The following is a 19,412-nucleotide window of genomic DNA, read 5'->3' on the forward strand; positions in this document are numbered from 1 at the left end:
CGTAAGATTAGGCATATCGTGAAATTCCTAGGCATATCGTGAAACGTGAAAATCTTTGACGCGTTCCCTGAGTCGACGGAACCCCGCTACGCGGGGCTCCTATTTCTGGGCAGTTTGCCCTTCGGGCATCTGAAGCAACCTAACGAACCTATCCTACCTATAATATATTGGTTTAATGTGACTATCGTCAAAACATTACGATCTGCCTGATCTTACGATCGGCCGCCGACATATATACCAATGTGCATAATAACGATGTTGTAGGTATTCATAAGAAATGACGCATATCAACCTGAGCCTACTTTACCTACTGTAAGCTGGTTACTGGTGTCAAACAAAACTAAACTCAATTTTATCTAATAAGTATAGACGTACTCGTCATGGTAGGCACCTATGTCACCTACCTTACAGTAAACGAATGTCTTACAAATAGCACGAATTGCCTACCCAGTAGGTGTAACGTTACTCAGCAAACATATCTACACAGGATATTTACATGCGTAGGCTAATAAGAGTGACTACCTACCTACAGGCTAGTAGAACGGTGCAGAACTACACACGGCCCGATTCTAACTTTAAGATACGTCAATTAATAGATCTGGAAACGATATGGATTAGATATGTCAGTGTCAAATGTGACGTTTCTTCAAACAAATACGTCACTTTTGACACTGACATATCTAATTCATATCGTTTGCAGATCTATTAATTGACGTATCTTAAAGTTAGAATCCGGCAGACAGTCTCTGGAAACTAGTATAATCTGTAACGTCCAGCGTACTTTGAGCCTGCAATAGCTGCTCGTGAGGGCTTGCCGCGAGAAACGAAAGTATGTAACGTTCCACGACAAAAGGTACCGTATCGCGGCTGGCGCTTACGTCGCATAGCGCCGCAATAATATTGGAGCGGCTTTAATAATAGCGTAAGCGCCAACCGCCATAAGGTACCTTTACCCGTGGGACGTCTCATAATATAAGTAATTAAACACGAAAACGCACGTCAAAAGTCGCTGACGCTGATTGAAACTGAATTGAGCTGACTTTACCTGGTAACTCATCTTCCTCGCGTCGTCCCGGCTGTCTTGCCACGGCTCATGCTCGGCTGCTGTCCGCTTGTCATTGAATCCCACCTTCCAACCCTCAGCTCAAGGTGAATTAGGCCTTATTGGGTCTGGGTCTGGTTTCCTCCACGAAAAGCGACTAAATTAATAAATTCGGTAATTCATTGGTACTGGTACGAGCCGGGATTTGAATTGAACCCGCGACCTTCGGATTGAAAGTGGCACGTCCTTACCGCTGGGCCATCAGCGCTTTTTACGTCGATAAATATGTTATCACTATGGATTTTCCACCATTGCCCTCATTGCCCTGCTCTCGATCGATAATATCATAAAAGTTCTTTATTATTAAAACCCCCATTGTTATGTTATGCTTACAAAATCGAAGTTAAAATTATCAAAACAAGCTGCCGTATTAGCAGAATTTAGCAAAACAGGTGGTATTAAGCGTGGGTATTTTCTACCTGACATAGTTTTATGCAATACTAATTTCTGCCCGCGACCTTGTCTGCGTGGAATAAATATGACTAAGATTGATAAAAACTATCCTGTCCTTCTCCCCGGGCCTCAAACTATCACCATATGAAATTATGTACGTCTTAATCGCGTAAGCGGTTAAAGCGTGAAGAAGTAACGAAGAGACAGACAAAGTTACTTTCACATTTATAATATTAGTAGGGATTTCGTCCCAGCGCCAAACCAATACAATTGTCCATTAACATAGTAATAGGTTGTTCGAGATTATATGCAATAGACTCCGCGAGATCAATCAGGCCCGACCAATCAGCAATCACATCACGTACATGTACGATACATGATGAGATTCAGGGAAAATGATCTCAATCACTTACGGAATTAACTCATTTATTACAAACATGCTGTGCCTGCGGCGGCTCCACTGTGGACAAGGGAGTACATTTCCAAAAATAAAGTAGTTTATGTGAAACCCTACGTTTTCATAATGATAAAATAACACTACTAAAATTTTGACAATTCGCTAGCCCAATATTACTTACAGCCCAATGTTTCACTTTATCGAACTGAAATTTGAACATTGTCATAGTGACATTAAGTCGAATTTAATCTATCTTGAAAATGTAACATAGAACCTAATATTGGTCCAGCGAACCTAATATTGCTAAAAATGTAACCACAAAAAAAAAATTGCTATGTACTAGACAGTTTTTATCTTAAAGCTTTTTCCATGACGTCCCATGCTGTTACACGTATGGAAGGCGGCACGCAGCGTTATATACATTAAGTTTAGGACGCGCAACGTAATGACATCTGACATATTATTCCATACAAATCATACAATACAGCATGGAGGTATTTATTTGCGCATCTACGCAATAAGCTAAACCCATGCTGTTGCTTACATATTACACGTAGTCAGCCTTTAATCAACACATAGGTATAGCCCAACTAAGGTATAGCCCAAGTAAGATGCCTTTAGGCAATACGACTTAGCCAATACCTATGTGTAGATATGCCTTCACAATATGACATTTTGAAGTCCTATTCTAGGCGTAACGGGCGTCAGTTCGGTGGCTTATAGCCTGCGGCAAAACAGGGGAGTCCGCCTCATACACTCATAGCTACAATGATGATTGTCCTTCGACCCGATTCTCAAAACCAAATTTTATCTAAATCGGTTCAGCGGTTTAAGCGTGAAGATACGAGGTAACAGACAATTAATTCCTTTATTGGATTACAAAACTGAAAGTGATTTGGTGAAGATTATTTGAGTAGTAAAATACTTTATTGTATAAAATAACGTAGTAAGAGACATAACACATATTAACATTCGTACAAAGAAAAACACGTGCATAAGTTTTTCTTTGGTAAATAAATAATTGCGAAGTTCTACGTACTTAAAGGTGAATATAATATGTAGGTATTACTTAAACGTCCAGCTATAAAAACTTCTCGAAGGCAAACCCTCAGTAAGACGATAACAAAAGTCCTTTCTGGAGTTTTCATTGATATTCGTGTTATCGAGGTTCTACTGCCACTGTATTTATGTTATGCTTCAAACTTTTACTATAAGTATAAAGTAGAACTTTGAAAATTAAAAGTAAACAACTCACTAACAAGCAAATTTCCTAACTCAGGTCTTAAATATAATAAAATAGCAGAGTATTCAGATATAGGTAAGAGAAGAGTAAGACACAAAACCTTTATGAATGCGAACAGTAAATAGGTAAAACATTTAATACATTTTTTTTCACTTACGAGACCGAAAAAGTTTGTATAACTCAGGATATAAATGTTCTATGTGATTTAACTTAAAGCCCGTCACAGACGGAGCGATAAATATATACATATATATGAATATACCGAAAGATACCGACAGATATCTTATAGTATAGCTAAGTACTACCCACGTGACATACGACAACGATCTCTGTCTAGGACCTACACTGTGAGTGAGACGAAATATACCAAAACATATCGTAATATATCGAGCTATAACATCTTAAGGTAGGTAGGTATCTTAAGAAGCTTAAGACAATAAGATATCGTAATATACCAAAATATATACCTATTACGATATATTACGGTAACAAAATAACATACCTACATATTCTCTAACAGGGCAAGTTAAATAACAAATAACAACTTGTAAAAATGAGAAACGAACTTCTTAAAAAGTAATTAAGGATATTATTTTAATACCCGCCTACGCCTTACGTTCTGTTGACATACCTAATTATTACAAAATTCAGGCGGTGCCCGTCAATCTGGGTAAATGTTCAGAAGACTTTCAAAAGCAATTAATGTTACATGAATAATTTAAGAGATTGTTAATATTCCTCATATTTATTAGTTAATTCACATTTTTTTCCGGGGATCATTAATTAATTGGATCTATTCAGCCTAAGGTACGTTTTTAGGGTTCCGTACCCAAAGGGTAAAACGGGACCTTATTACTAAGACTTCGCTGTCCGTCCGTCCGTCCGTCCGTCCGTCCGTCCGTCCGTCCGTCCGTCCGTCCGTCTGTCCGTCTGTCCGTCTGTCTGTCACCAGGCTGTATCTCACGAACCGTGATAGCTAGACAGTTGAAATTTTCACAGATGATGTATTTCTGTTGCCGCTATAACAACAAATACTAAAAACAGAATAAAATAAAGGTTTAAATGGGGCTCCCATACAACAAACGTGATATTTGACCAAAGTTAAGCAACGTCGGGAGTGGTCAGTACTTGGATGGGTGACCGTTTTTTTTTTTGCTTTTTTTTTGCATTATGGTACGGAACCCTTCGTGCGCGAGTCCGACTCGCACTTGCCCGGTTTTTACTTCTTAGTTTCCGAAAGTATTGAAAAGTTGAGCACTATTTAGCATTAAGTCTGCCATTTGTAATTTTTTTTTGGTGCAATAAAGTTTAAATAAATAAGTAAACACCAGTGACATCTACTCGTATTATTTTTCTGAGTAGCTAGATCAGTGCCCCAAACGCGTTAGTTCCGCGTAGCATTATTCCCGATCGCATTTTTCCCCACTTTATTAACTTAATGCATGAAGAAAACATTTGTTTAGTCACCCAGGTGACTGAATAGATATTATAATATAAACTTTGTTCTAGAAATAGGATACAAAATATTGTATAATTAAGACTACAACGAAAAATTTAGATTTTATTAAAAATATAAACATAGGTACAAACTTATAGATAAACTTAAAAGGTTAATTTAAAACCAGGTTAATTTTCATCATCATCATTTCAGCCTATTTACGTCCCACTGCTGAGCACAGGCCTCCTCTCATGGGCGAGAGGGCTTGGGCTATAGTCCCCACGCTAGCCCAATGCGGATTGGGGACTTCACATACACCTATGAATTTCTTCGCAGATTTATGCAGGTTTCCTCACGATGTTTTCCTTCACCGAAAAGCTAGTGGTAATTATCAAATTTCGTACATAAGTTCCGAAAAACTCATTGGTACGAGCCAGGGTTTGAACCCGCGACCTCCGGATTGAAAGTCAGACGTCATATCCACTCGGCCACCACTGCTTTTTAATTAATTAATTTTTTTTTGAAATTTCGGTTAATTTTGAAAATGGCGAATTAGAAGCAGTTTCAACTGTAGCAAGCTAGCAACAGTAGATATGTACAGTCGACGTCAAATATGTATACGTTTACACTTTTGCACCTTACTCCGTTGCAATAAGATGCAAAAGTGTAAACATATCTTTGACGTCGACTGTACGCAAGTGTTGTTAAAGTATGAAGTGCTTCTGGCTTCATAGTAATTTACCGTTTTCAAAATTATCCCGCATTCGAAGTTACCCCAATGGACAATGTTACATACGGAACGAATGTCTGGGAATTAAAAACAGGATATCAGTGGTTTCTGAAATCAATAACAGCAGCAATTACTAGACCCATTGGAGCATTGGTCGTAAACCTTTGGTCGCGGTCGATCATGCAATCAGCCATCGAGTACGTATCGAATAATTACCGCTACACTGGCGCCCGATCCGCTCTCCCTCCAATACGCAAACTCGAAAATGTGTGCGATAGAGAGGGAGATATATTCGCGGTAGCCAGTTTCACCGGCAATTCATTAGGAAGCGTCGATTAACGTCCACTACGTGGCTGATAGCGTGGTTATTTATGACGTCAGCTCAGACAACGTTTGGTTCAGGTAACGATGTTTGTAGTATGAGGTCATTACCACGTGTTAGTCGTTTGCACGTATCTTCCGAGTGTAGGTGTATCTAAACTAAGTTATAGTTGGACATATTAACTAGAGAACGTGTCTAAGAGAGATATAAAAAGGCATTTTTGCGTCCGGCCATTATTGAAATAAGGACAGTTAGCTGCAGAGATAGTAGAAGTAGATAACCCCCCTGTAAAGAAATAAACATATTATTTTATTACGAAACAAGACTAAAACAGTCCTAAAACATAGGACATCTTAATCGAGACAGTTCTCCAATATTGAGTACCTCTAAGTATTTATTAAAAGAGAAATGTGCTGTCAAAAGAAAACGAAAGGATTTATCTGCCATCCTCGTGTCGTGACCGTCTTATAATTTGATTCGATAAGTGTACAGTTCAGGAGGGTTGACGGAGATGTTTTCGAGATTTAAATTGGTACATACACTTTGTACTTTTACATACATACATTGTACTTTTGAGAAATGTTGACGACTCATGTCAAGTTGGCGGGCTAAGCGAATTTATAGGTTTACGCAAGTGTACAAGTTTTAATACAGATATTGAGTATCTGCATTCTATCATAACTTCAATTTGAAATATTTACGAAAGAAGTTAAAATTACACCGTCATTTCAAATAGCAAGTCTAAGTTTTTATGAGAACTTTGTCCATTCACCCATTAATTAAGTAATTACAATACTAGAAAATCCTTTAAAATATCGAACTGAATATTTTCCACGAGATCATCATATGTGTTGTACAGAGCGAACTAAACGAATCGATATCAATTACCAGTTGATCGCAAGGACACGCGTGGATCAATGCAAAGGGCATGCCACAAAAAAGTCCAGTTTGTCGGGGACGCGACGCGTATGGCAGCTACCTTAATAAACAGTAGAAAACCGCTAATTTCGAGCAACTGTGTCTGTCACTTTAATTACACCTTCATTCAAGTAAAAGAGAAAGTTGCCCGAAATTTGCGAACGTTGGTGTGCGGGGTAGGTTACATAAAAAAAATGTACTATTAAATATAACCACGAACATGGAAATTAGAAAGTTTTCTATCTGCGTCCCTGTCACTGTCACTCGAATATGCGAGAGCGGTAGAGTAACTAGAGAACTAGACGAGCAAACAATATCTTTTACCTTTAAACGAGCAATTTTTGTTTATATATTTCGGGGATCTCGGAAACGGCTCTAACGATTTCGATGAAATTTGCTATAAAGGGGTTTTTGGGGCCGATAAATCGATCTATATAGCTAGGTCTTATCTCAGAGAAAACGCGCATTTTTGAGTTTGTGTTTTCAGAGCAAAGCTCGGTCTCCCAGATATTAAGTGCTTAAGCGGGCAAAAATATCTCTATCGTATGAGTGACATAATTTAAATAAGAAGCCAATCACAAAGCAACGTGGATCAACGTTGAACGCAGGCTACAAGGTACCCGTGATCCACGTGGACTGACTTAAACGGCTTTAGACGTCGCCGCAAGCCGGATTACTCTGATATCTGTCGTTTTGCGTTCATTAAAGACTGTCTGGGCCCTTTTAGGAGTCACCTCATTTAGATGATGACTTAGACTGTGTCTGGGCCCTTTTAGAAGTCACCTCATCTTAACCGCCACCATTTTAAAACGTCATTTTGAAATAACATGAACATTCAAGTAATATATCTGTGTCTATAGTTAGTGTACCTAATTTAAGCATGTCGTTTTTAAAATGCAGGAAATTCCTGACGTCTGGTAACCCTAAATGAGAGCATAACATCTTTTTTATGGCTGATCGTTCCACTACTTGACGTTAGACGTCGACTACGAAATAACGCGCGTCTTGGTTAGAAAACTGATGTATGGTGTTACCACTCCTTCTTTACTTATATTACTCTATGCCATTGCGTAGAATGTCATTAAAGTTGTTATGCTTCTCTTAACGCTCACGACTCCCTGCAGCTCGTAAAGCTAGTATTATACCGAGATAACAAGCTAAAGTGCCCAGCTTATTTACTGACATTTCAACTTTGCCCTCAACCCGATCCCTTCAACTGAATTACAGTACATATGGTCATATTTTCCCTCCCTCCTTTCCTTCGGTCGTGTTTTAATTTATCGCCATTCATTTCGAATTTTACTTTTTTCCGCATTTGTATCGTAAATAACTATTTCAGCTTTAAAAGACGTAAAGCCATGAAATAAGGAGTGGACAAAACATATGGTGCACCGCGCGAAACGAAACTGTGACTGAAGAAATGGTTTGGGTTGGAGTCAGACCTTGCAAACACATAGTTTAGTGTGATCTTGATGGCATTTGTCCTTGATTAAAACGTGTAAATATTCAATATAAAAACTACAATTAGCCCATAGCCCCCTCTTAATATTACGTTATTGTTAAGAGAGCAAGAGCGCGCAGATTATTTTAAACACTCGGTCAGTAGCTGTTATATAACCCTTGACGGCGACCCCTTTTCAACGCGAGCTTTGAGCTTACTGAAACTCCTACTTAAGGGCAAACTTTTGTGAAAACATTTAAATATCACATTATTATGGGTTCTCGCAAAGTTAAACTCTTTTGCAACAGTCACTTTCTTTATTAGGGATGGACCGAGGATTCGGAAATTATTCGGCAAATTTTCCAATGTTCGTATGCGACCGAATTATTCGGCTAAAGTGCCGAATATTCGATTTTTTGTGAGACCCTTGCCTTTTGACCTGTTTGTTTCTAGGAAATTGCCTAGGAAGCGATTTATCTTTAGCTGCTAATGTAATTGAAGCGTTTTCAAGTGGTTTATTAGAAACATACCTACAGCATGTGAACCGAGTAATTCGGCCGAATATTCGTATTCCGTAAACTCCATCGGCCAATCCCTACTCTTTATATATCCAAATAAGTTTTTGGAAAAAAAAACATTTTTGGTACAAGCTTTTATCGCCGACTGTACTTTTCTTAAGACACAATTCTAAAAACCCCAAACACAATAAGGTTGCGTTGTTTCATCACAGAGTTCCTATGGCCACCTCCTGTCTCCATCATCAGATCAGCTCGATGGTACCATAATATTGCATTGTCTTCCGATTTATACATGCATGCAAAATTTCGGCTCAATCGGAAACCGAGAAGTGGATCAAATTTAACTTGCAAGATTTGATTACAGACCGACAGAAGACAACGGGACAGGTGAAAGTCAATAAAAGCTTGTAAAAATGCTCTAATTTATCTTTATAACGTAATTCTGTGAAAATATGTTGTGAACTGGCTGACAGGCTGACGCGCGTAGGCGGCATTGTGCGCTGAATTACTAAGTACTCATACCTAACTCTGTACAACGTGGGCCAGAATATCCTGACGTATTTCAACCGCGTAGTTGTCACGAGTCACTTATATTATGTACGTTCACTGTCTGGAACTGTTCAGCGATATAGGGTTCAAGCTCATCATCATCATCATTCTAGCCTTCAGTCGCCCACTGCTGAGCAATCTGAGCATAGGCCTCTCTTCGTGTACGCCACTTATCCCGGTCCTGGGCTAGTCTCATCCAAAAGTGCTCCGCAATTTTCCGAATGTCAGCCACCCAACGAGCTAATTTCAGCAAGCTTCAAGCTAATTTCGTTGAAAACCTGTGTAGGACTTCCAGTATATGATCCATGGTGACCTTATTTAAGCAACGGTATGTGAATATTTCAATAGCGCTATAAGGATAAATTGAAAACCCTATTTGACACGACGATTATATTCAGTAAATACAGTATGTGACCATGGGGCTTTAATTCCAGGGCTTGATTTTACTCGCTAAACTGAGCGACTTTTACTGTGGGACCAACCCTAAAATCGGGGAAAAATTTTTGGCTTTTCCATAGAAAACGTCGACATCTGATCAGCCAAAATGTATGAAAAAGTAAAAAAAAAATCGGCATTTCGGGGTTGGTGCCATAATAAAAGTAGCTCAGTTTAGCGAGTACAATCGATCCCTGGATTTAAAGCCCCATGGTCAGTAACACCCTGTATACGTATTACTTAAGCTAAGCTTATTAAGAACGCAAAATAAATTCGTGTAAAGTAGAAACGCTTTGTTTTTCGTTTTTAAATTTCTCATATTGTGTTCAGGTTCACCCCTCAGAGTATGAACAGATAATATAATCACTCTGTATAATATCAATGCTAGATGCGAATGTTTGAAATCTCGAACAATAATAGCCTCATAACTTGAGATACGGCATTATGCTCACTCACTTGAACTTACAATGAGTAATGGCTTCATTTGATAGTTGAGGCAAGTTTACCGATAGTTACTGCTGGAGGCCTAGCCAAGTTTGCAGAGAAAGGAAACGCTATCTGTCTCTATTGCACTAATATGGAAAAGTGATAGATGCAATAGCGTTTCATTTCGTTTTCTGCCAACGATTGTCGCCTTGGCTAGGCCCCCTGTTGTGTGACCAGATCAAAGGATTTGATCGTTATTTAATTGTAGTCTCTAAGTAAGTAATGTATGATATTTAACGTTACACTGAAATAAATGTTTGCATAGCAGTAGCACAGTATAAAACCGGCCAAGTGCGAGTCGGACGTAGCAATGCCAAATTACTCTTTGACTAGATGTTTGACGGGGGCCTTGAAAACGATTCGCATCTTTTTGCAGTGTGCTGTAATTGACGATCGTTTAGTTTTTGCAAGCGTGCATTCCGACTAGCGAGGAATTCCTGTGGTTATGCAACCGCCAGTTATCCAATTATCCGGATAACTGCGCTGTCAATTGAGAATCGGATATACGTACCGTCATGTTGCGGTGTTCGGAATTTTCGTGGCCGTCGCGTCGTTCTCTCTTTTGAGCCGTTTTTTTATTTTTTGTCGAACTTTTTTTTTAAAGACTTTGATCAACTTTGGTTGATTTGAAAAGCTCCTGATCCTAGGCGGGATAAATACAAAATCTCGTGTCCAAAAAAAGGTAATATACTATTTTATAAAATATTTTGAAGACGTACGGTAAAATTGCCCTTAAGAAGGTGAATATTTGACTTGTTGAAAAATTGGTTCATTTCCAGTTAGTGTTCGGAATTTTCGTGAAGTTTTCGAATTGCCTTAGTAAGTGGAATTTTCGTGACATTTTTGAACTTTGACTATTTCTTAGAAGTTCTATTTCTTATTAGTATTGACCTCCAAGTGTTTGATATAATAAGAACATCATACAATACAAAATTAACATAAATGAAAATGTAATTTAATATCCGCCGCGACAGTCTGTCATTAGAACTATAATGTTCATGTTAAACTTTCGATTAATCAGGTAATCATGTGTATGAGCTCCTGCGTCGATTGGCACCTATACTCAGATGCTTCCACGCGTTCTCTAACCTGCCAGCATAAGTGTAACCCAACGATAGAATTTATATACATATATTCGATAGCGACGGTATCGATGAACGAGATCGATTGGTGCATTCAAGCGTGTCGCGCCGTCTGCGTTAATTTGCAACAAATTGCAATGAAACTGAGGCCGGTCTACTACTACTACCTAACTGGTTTATCCTTGGATTATTCTAAACTAACGGATACTTAAGTTAGCATGTCGTAGATACCTTTATCATTAGCATAGGAACGTTTTTGTTAGGCATGTGGTAATAGACCATGTCAGTCTCGCATCGGTCTATTTAGCCACCAAAAAAGGTGTGCAACAGACGCAAAGGCCAATGGTGAGTGACGTCTGTGACGGTCTGTCTCTTCGATCGGTCGGGCGCTACTTTTCTCATAACATTATCTACACCTGTATTGTCTTACCTACACAGCCATGAAAAACGCTGTCGGTGTCGCCCTACTTTACCCTGTTTGTATAGTCTGTAATAGAGTCGAAGGCCAATGATGATGATGAACGTCCATCGGACTTCAAATCACGGCCAAGGTTGACTGCCAGTTTCTGTACAGCGATCAGAGGCGCAGTTTCAAAACTAAACAGCTGTTTAAATCGAACGACTGCAATAAGAACTAACGGGGAAACGAACCGGAGGCCCGAATAGATTACGCAAAAAGGCTTCAATCTAGATCAGAGATTTCTTTCCAAAATACAATTTGGCTTCTAAACGTAATTATAGCATAGCTTCTGTCATTAGCATCATTCTTTTTTTTGATTAAGGAAAAGTCAGCAGGCTTAACAAATGAGCTTCCCAGAAAATACGATGATACTCCATTTTTCTCTTAAAACAAAAATGAACCTTGTTGCCAATATAACAAGGGGCAACAAGATTAGACTGATAATCGTTTCCCTCGATGAGGCGGATTCTGTTCTTAAAATTATGTATGATTTTTGTTTTATTTTGACACAACCTCACGTTGTGTTATCACTGTTATCAGGCATCTCACGTGCACCAATAAGTGCAAGCGAAATGCCTGAGACGACTCCAGCACGGATATTATGGTCGTTGTGGCGTAACAGTGAGAAAAAGATCTGTCCGTCACCTTCAATCATGCAGTGTTAAAAAGTGACAGTTACTATATACTCCTATTATTATAAAGTCATATTGCTGATTGCATTTTGTCAGCACCACTCGGCGTGAGCTGCTGACGCTGATTGGTTGCTCATAGTCAAGGTCGTATCAAAATAAGACAAAAACCACATTAGATTGCGAAAACAGAATTGGGCTGATCTTCGTTAGGTATATAATACAAAATCGCAAGTCATTGTACTGACCAGTTAATGACTTTGCCAACAATTAATGAGCGCTGCTCGACAACTTAACCAATCGAATAGAATAGGCTAGTTGCTTACAGACAAGTTTAACATCAACGTCATTACCCGAAGTACCTGGTACCTGTATGTATCGCAAATAAAAGATTCTTACAGCCGTATTCATAAAAAATCCTTAAATGAGGAATGATCAGCTTATTAGCTAATCCACTGTTTAGGCTTAATAAGCCGTTGATAAGAACCATGATTTATAAACGTTTATTAGGGGCTTCTTAACTAATAAGCAGATTAGACGCGTTATGTTGGCATCTTGGCACATCATAGACAAAAATATGGCTGAACATTAATTTAAAAAAAAAGTTTGACAGCAGCACTAGCGGCCAATCGTAATATCATGAAAAAGTTGATTTACTATTTTGACTAATTTTCGGAATTATCTCATATTAAAATAGCTTCTGTGCCACAAAAATAAACAAAGATTGCTGCATGGCCGGTAATTTTATAAAACTTGGTAAGTAACTACGTTTACAGACAAGTATCCTATACAGCAATAAGTAATAATATGAGGTCACTGCAATGTTGATATACCTATCTCTTATTGCTTTTAGTTTCAATATTATGTGGAATGGAGTCGAAAGAAGTGGGGTTCTAGCCGAAGTGCATAATTAGCGAAAAGAAGAAGTCGAAGCCAGATACCGTACCAGGCCTCCAGTCGCCTCCGCAAGAAGAACCATTGAATAATGGTTCATGAGTTCACACTAATTTATTCTGGTTGCGGCAGAAATTCACAACGGGTCAACAAAACCAAGGTCCATTCAAACTCACTAAATCAGGTATGAACAATGTCCTATACTTTCTTGTTTACCTCATACCTGCAGTGTTTAGAGTTAGACCAAGAAAAGTCTGCAGCGATTTTGATGATAACTCTAGGTACAGTTCAAATTTTGGGCATGACCATCTATTTATAATATATTATAGACATAGGCAGGCGCGGATCCAGCCCTCAAAAAAGGTTGTGGTCACAGACACTCCAAAATCGGCCAAGTGCGACTCGAGGGTACCTGATGATTCCCCGACCAATAAATTCTACTCGGGGAATCAATAGTGCACCCTATCAGGGTTGTGGGCATGCCCACCGTGCCCACAACGGTGGATCCGCGCCTGGACATAGGTAACTACATAAAATGTTGTATCTGAACGTGTTAACAATGACACTTGCATTGACAGCTTTGACATTATTTAAAGGTTATAAAACTTATAAATTTGGTAAATCTATCCGTGCTTTGTGGAGCTTGGTGTATTTGTTTAAAATTATGCATACCTACCTAATATAGGTATTATATTTCTTAACCATACAATGGAACCAAATGATAATTATATGTACAAGTGATGTTTTATTGTAACAAGCCTTTGTGTCGCGAGTTTACTTGTAGGTGCAACTTTTGTTAGTAATAATTTTGTAATGCTATTTATGCATGGAACAATGCAATGGTTATTATACTCGGCCACCTAGCCAACCTACTTACTACGGGGAAGGATGGTTCACAAATTAGGCAGTATTTAAATAACTGTGTACCTGCTGATTAAAAATAAGATGTTTTCTGCGTACAGTTGGTTATAATTAAGTTGGCTAATCTATATCTCATCAGACAGTTTGGACATCTATTCCAGAGAGTTTGCAAGGTCAATGTACAATGATATCATATTATAGTACCTAATAGGTAATGAATGAAGTCATATTGATCTCTGTCTATAGCTTCAAATGATACTTAGTTTACCATAACTACATCATAAGCTAAAAATTAAAGAAAATTGTTGAATACAAAAATACTTTTATTCAAATTATTGCATCTTTTCAGATCCTGAAAGTACCATCTTTAGCCACTGTTACTGTTGAATAACTCCAGGCTTTGGAAGAAAAGCTGTGGCCTGCGAACAGCTGTGAATATTGGTCGGAGAAGTGTAACTGACTCCGTACACTGCAAGTCCCAGCAGGAAATCAGCAAGAAACCTAAAAGAAAAAAAAAACATCAAAATGGAAACCTTGATTTAGGTTGAAGTAATAAAATTGTTCTAATTTAATTGGTGTTTTATTTTACTACTTAAATATATTTTTTGACTTGTTAAGGTTTGTACAATTGTTATTAATGATGTACAGTCACCTGTAATAATATGTTACACGACAAAGGCCCATAAGAGCATGTCACATTTTTGCTGCCTTCGAAGAGTAACATATTATTGGAGGCGACTGTATCTATATTGAAATACTCAAAATTCCATTTTTCTTATTACAATGCAATAAAATCTTAAATGTATCTAGACATATCAGATGGCAGTCTAATAGGGATGTTTCCTGTACTTAAAATAAATTATGTCACACCATACCATGCATAAAATAAAACACCAGATTATTATTAGAAAATAAATGTTCATATAAATTCCATAAATAGCAAATCATTTTGAGAGTTCTAAAAAGGAAACTAAAAGGAAAGTAGGACCCTATTTTGCACATATTTATGATTTTCATGTGTTTGCAATATTGTTCTAATGAAAGTGTACAATTTTTATAAAGTAGATATTCATAGGTACATGCTATGTACCTAGTTCAAAGAAGTTCAAAAATAATATTGGTAATTAATGGTTCTTATGTAGAATAAAATTAAAAGGTATTTTTTAATACCAGACAATGACAAGACAAGTTTAGTGCTGCCCATCTGATATTAAGCACTGCAGCCTACAGGCAACTAGCGGAGTTACAAATAGCCAACAGTGCATTTTTGGGAGCACTGGAAACCTGAGCGTCAAGAACAGGTAGGTATAGAATCCAACCTGGATAACTATACTGAATAATTAGTTGACATAAATGAAACTTTCATTCTATGAAGTTCAGCTTACGTCAACTAATTATTGATAACATGATGGTGACTATAATTTAATGCAATATTTTTACCTGGAGGCCAAATCGTTATGCTCAAAGCCAATATTGAGCAAACTGCTTATGCAATGACTGCATATACCGGTGACTTCTTCAGATTTTTCATTACTTTATCAGACTGACAGAGTGCACACTTCTTTTACCTGTAAATAAGTTGATACTTTTAAGTAGTGCCTACTTACTTACCTGTGATATTTATTAAACACAGTTGTTTAAATATGTCTATAAAACAAGTTAACTGTAGTAAATATTATGATCTCATTAGGTATAATGGTAAGTTATTCAATAGCAAACTATGAACGAGATTGATGTACTCTTACAGGGTCTATAATATTATATAGGTAGGTATAAATGTGCGCCAGAAATTCAATTGAATTTAAGTTTGCGAAATGCGAACACCCTGATCTTAAATTAATAAATAGAACGCTCTAATATTACTTGCCAAGCCAAACTTGGTTTCGAAAATTAAATGCGATTGTATGGCGCGCAATGAAGCTGGCCGCCATAGATTTAAGTGAATCTGAGGGTTTACCTATTTCTCCAAACGCCTAATAGCTGTGAGGGAGGAACTAGCTCCGTTTATGATGCATTTTTCCGACTACGCGATCATAGAATTCTGTTGCCATCGATATTTTGGTTAAACGAAAATCACCATACACAAAATCACATAAACAACTTATAAAAAACGGGATATTTAGGTTTCGCGCCATTTTCGTACTATATCCAGATATCTAATACGTAATTAATTGCACATATTCAAGTTGTTTTTCATTCACATTTGGAATTTTAACCAAAACGTACTCTTTCCTCTTGCTCTTGTGACTCTTGCCAAAATCAGCTGTTTTGTGACCGCCATCTTGTAAAATAGCAGATAATAAACAGATAAAGAAGGGTCCTCGGCTCCGTAACTTTCCGAGGATTTAATAAAGAGATGATCAACTGTTTAGCGCTAAAAAGTGTTTATGAATCACGTTTTGTGACATCCGGTTATCAGCAACTGATGATCAATGCTCTAACTGTTTATGAATACGGCTGTTAGTCTTTAGATATAATTTTATTCACGAAATGGGTAGAATCCAATACATATATTATCAACTAGATATTACTACAAACTACAACTATTCTTATTCTTGACATAAAACGAATAACAAAGCCATGTCTAGTACTAGACTGTGAACTAGTCTTTTTATTAGTGATATTCACATTCAAAATAGGCGGCTTGATGATTAGTTGTCATTGTCACCATTTTGAGAATCTGAGGCCCTACCGCGAAATACGATTGTTGAAATATCTTTATCTGCCTCTATCGCTCGAATATGTTAAAGCGACCGAGACGCAGATAAAGAAATTTCGATTTCCGTGGTAGTCTGGTTCTTGATGGAGTATTCTTCATTCTGTTCTTTCTCTGCCGTTGCTTTCAGCTCATGATACGTCACTACGTAACTTTGCTTGACTTTCCCTGTAGCTTAATCCATAAACGCGCGTCTTGCCTTCCTTTAATAATTATATAGTACCCGGAGTTTTAGATGTATGATTCCATCGAATAGCAATCTTTTTGTAGGTTGCACTTGCTTTCCTGTTGTTACCTAGCTTTAAACTGTATTTCATTTTCTGTGTATTTTTAACTGTAAGGTGCACACTAAAGAATATTTACTTGCTTGTCTCGGAAACAGTTTTCTTTATAGTACAGTCGCCATCAGATATATGTTCAGATATTTTTGATTCAGATACCTAGCACTTATATTATATCGTCTCTGTTATCATTAATATTGATTTCTCTTCTGGCGTTGAATTGATATAATAATGTTTTTTTTCTTTGCTTAGGTAATGAGGACTGAAGTAGACGATTGGTAGAAGATAGTAGAATAGGAGAAGTAGTGAGCGAGGCCCTAGGAATCGTGAAGACAGGAGTAGAAATAGCAAGAAAGTCTGGAGATCAGCTTCAATAGGAAAAGAAAACATTCTCAAAATTTACTAGATTTATTATTTCAATATTAAACTATCAGCTAAATGTTTTTAGACCATTAAATGAAACTGTGAAGCGAGGTTTAGCCTAGCAAGAACTTATATTATGCAGTTATTTTTAACTATATTGCGGTATCTGATCAAACTTTTGAATTTAGTTTACCTTATAGTTCGTTTTTTTAGCATTAGAAAGAAGGTAAGCGATCTTGACATGTCTTTTAATTGAAAAACGCTTTTTAAAAATCAGTAACTATTATTTATGAAAGCAGAAGAATATAAATGATCGTATTACATTCATAATTGTTACATATTTGCCGTAACTTATTTTTAAAATGTGTTTTTCCATTAAAAGACTCATCAAGATTGTTTACCTTATTTCTAATGCTAAAAAAACGAACTTATAGTAGTCGGCAATGTAACGTAAATTGCATGCAAGTTCTTGCTAATCTATAATTCTATATACGCTTCGCTTAAAAGAGCCATTCTACTTTTTGAAGTAGGTATACAATTTGAAAGATATTTATTGCATACAAATTAATTATGGTGAAATTACCACTGCGTTATCGAATCCTTACTACATAATACATAATATATACAAAATTGGCGTATTCTTGTCAACATTCACTCCATGAATTATGGTCACTTGTAGTTGAATCCATTCACTGGTACAGTCAGCAGCAGAAGTTGCTAAGCGGACCAGATGTTTAAAATGATCTTAACGCGACTTTATTGTTAAGAGAATAAGAGCTTGTCAAGGTAATTTTGCACACCTCGCCCGCTTACCAACTTCTGCTGCTGACTGTACATACGACGAGCTTGTTCGTAGAAGTACTAATAGTCCGGTGGCCGGCTGCATGAAACAAACCTCATCAAAAAATAGAATATACCTACCCTGTAGAGGTACCTGACATTTAGTAGCTTCCAACGCACTTGGTCGGCCTAGGCTTAACCTGGCAGATTTTGTACAAATGGCAAAAACGTTGGACAAAAATTCACCAATAAAACCTCATCGAAAAATAGAATGAAACTTGTATGGTAGGATACCTGACCTTGAGGACAGTAAAAAAAAAGTGGTCGGCCTCACCTTAGCCTGGCAGTTTTTGCAGTCCGACCAGATTTATTGGGTCACGTGAGAGCTACAATTTACCTCATCGAAAAATAGAACGAAACAAACGGATTATAATAGCTTAAATAAGCCTGTTGACGTATGTCTTGGTCGGCCTCACCTTAACCTGGCAGTTTTTGCAGTCCGACCAAATTTATAAAATAATCATCAAAAAATTTTTATCGAAAAATCGTATGAAACTTGTATAGTACGATAGCTGCCTTTGAGGACAGTAAAAAAAAAGTGGTCGGCCAAATCCTGTGTTGGCAGGTTCCTGTGTCCGACCAATTTTGTGGTATACCACGTAAGAGCTACAATTTACCTCATCGAAAAATATTGGTCGGACACAGGAACCTGCCAACACAGGATTTGGCCGATCACTTTTTTTTTACTGTCCTCAAAGGCAGCTATCGTACCATACAAGTTTCATACGATTTTTCGATAAAAAAATTTTGATGTTTTTTTTTATAAATTTGGTCGGACTGCAAAAACTGCCAGGTTAAGGTGAGGCCGACCAAGACATATATCAACAGGCTTATTTTAGCTATGATAATCCGTTTGTTTCATTCTATTTTTCGATGAGGTAAATTGTAGCTCTTACGTGGTATACCACAAAATTGGTCGGACACAGGAACCTGCCAACACAGGATTTGGCCGACCACTTTTTTTTTTACTGTCCTCAAAGGCAGCTATCGTACTATACAAGTTTCATACGATTTTTCGATAAAAATTTTTTGATGATTTTTTTATATATTTGGTCGGACTGCAAAAACTGCCAGGTTAAGGTGAGGCCGACCAAGACATACGTCAACAGGCTTATTTTAGCTATTATAATCCGTTTGTTTCGTTCTATTTTTCGATGAGGTAAATTGTAGCTCTCACGTGACCCAATAAATCTGGTCGGACTGCAAAAACTGCCAGGCTAAGGTGAGGCCGACCACTTTTTTTTTACTGTCCTCAAGGTCAGGTATCCTACCATACAAGTTTCATTCTATTTTTCGATGAGGTTTTATTGGTGA

At 37.5% G+C, this 19,412-nt stretch overlaps 2 long non-coding RNA genes across 2 annotated transcripts; one reads left to right on the top strand and one right to left on the bottom strand.

Moving 5' to 3' along the window:
- Positions 1 to 13,564: 13,564 nt before the first annotated feature.
- On the top strand, positions 13,565 to 14,470 carry LOC134670486 (uncharacterized). The gene is made up of 2 exons (XR_010099063.1): positions 13,565 to 14,071; positions 14,248 to 14,470. It is a non-coding gene; the product is annotated as an uncharacterized LOC134670486 (long non-coding RNA).
- On the bottom strand, positions 14,062 to 16,363 carry LOC134670485 (uncharacterized). The gene is made up of 3 exons (XR_010099062.1): positions 15,856 to 16,363; positions 15,339 to 15,466; positions 14,062 to 14,399 (listed from the first exon to the last, which is right to left on the bottom strand). It is a non-coding gene; the product is annotated as an uncharacterized LOC134670485 (long non-coding RNA).
- Between the last annotated feature and the right edge of the window lie 3,049 nt (positions 16,364 to 19,412).

The sequence above is a fragment of the Cydia fagiglandana genome, chromosome 14, assembly GCF_963556715.1.
Source record: "Cydia fagiglandana chromosome 14, ilCydFagi1.1, whole genome shotgun sequence".
Classification (NCBI taxonomy): domain Eukaryota; kingdom Metazoa; phylum Arthropoda; class Insecta; order Lepidoptera; family Tortricidae; genus Cydia; species Cydia fagiglandana.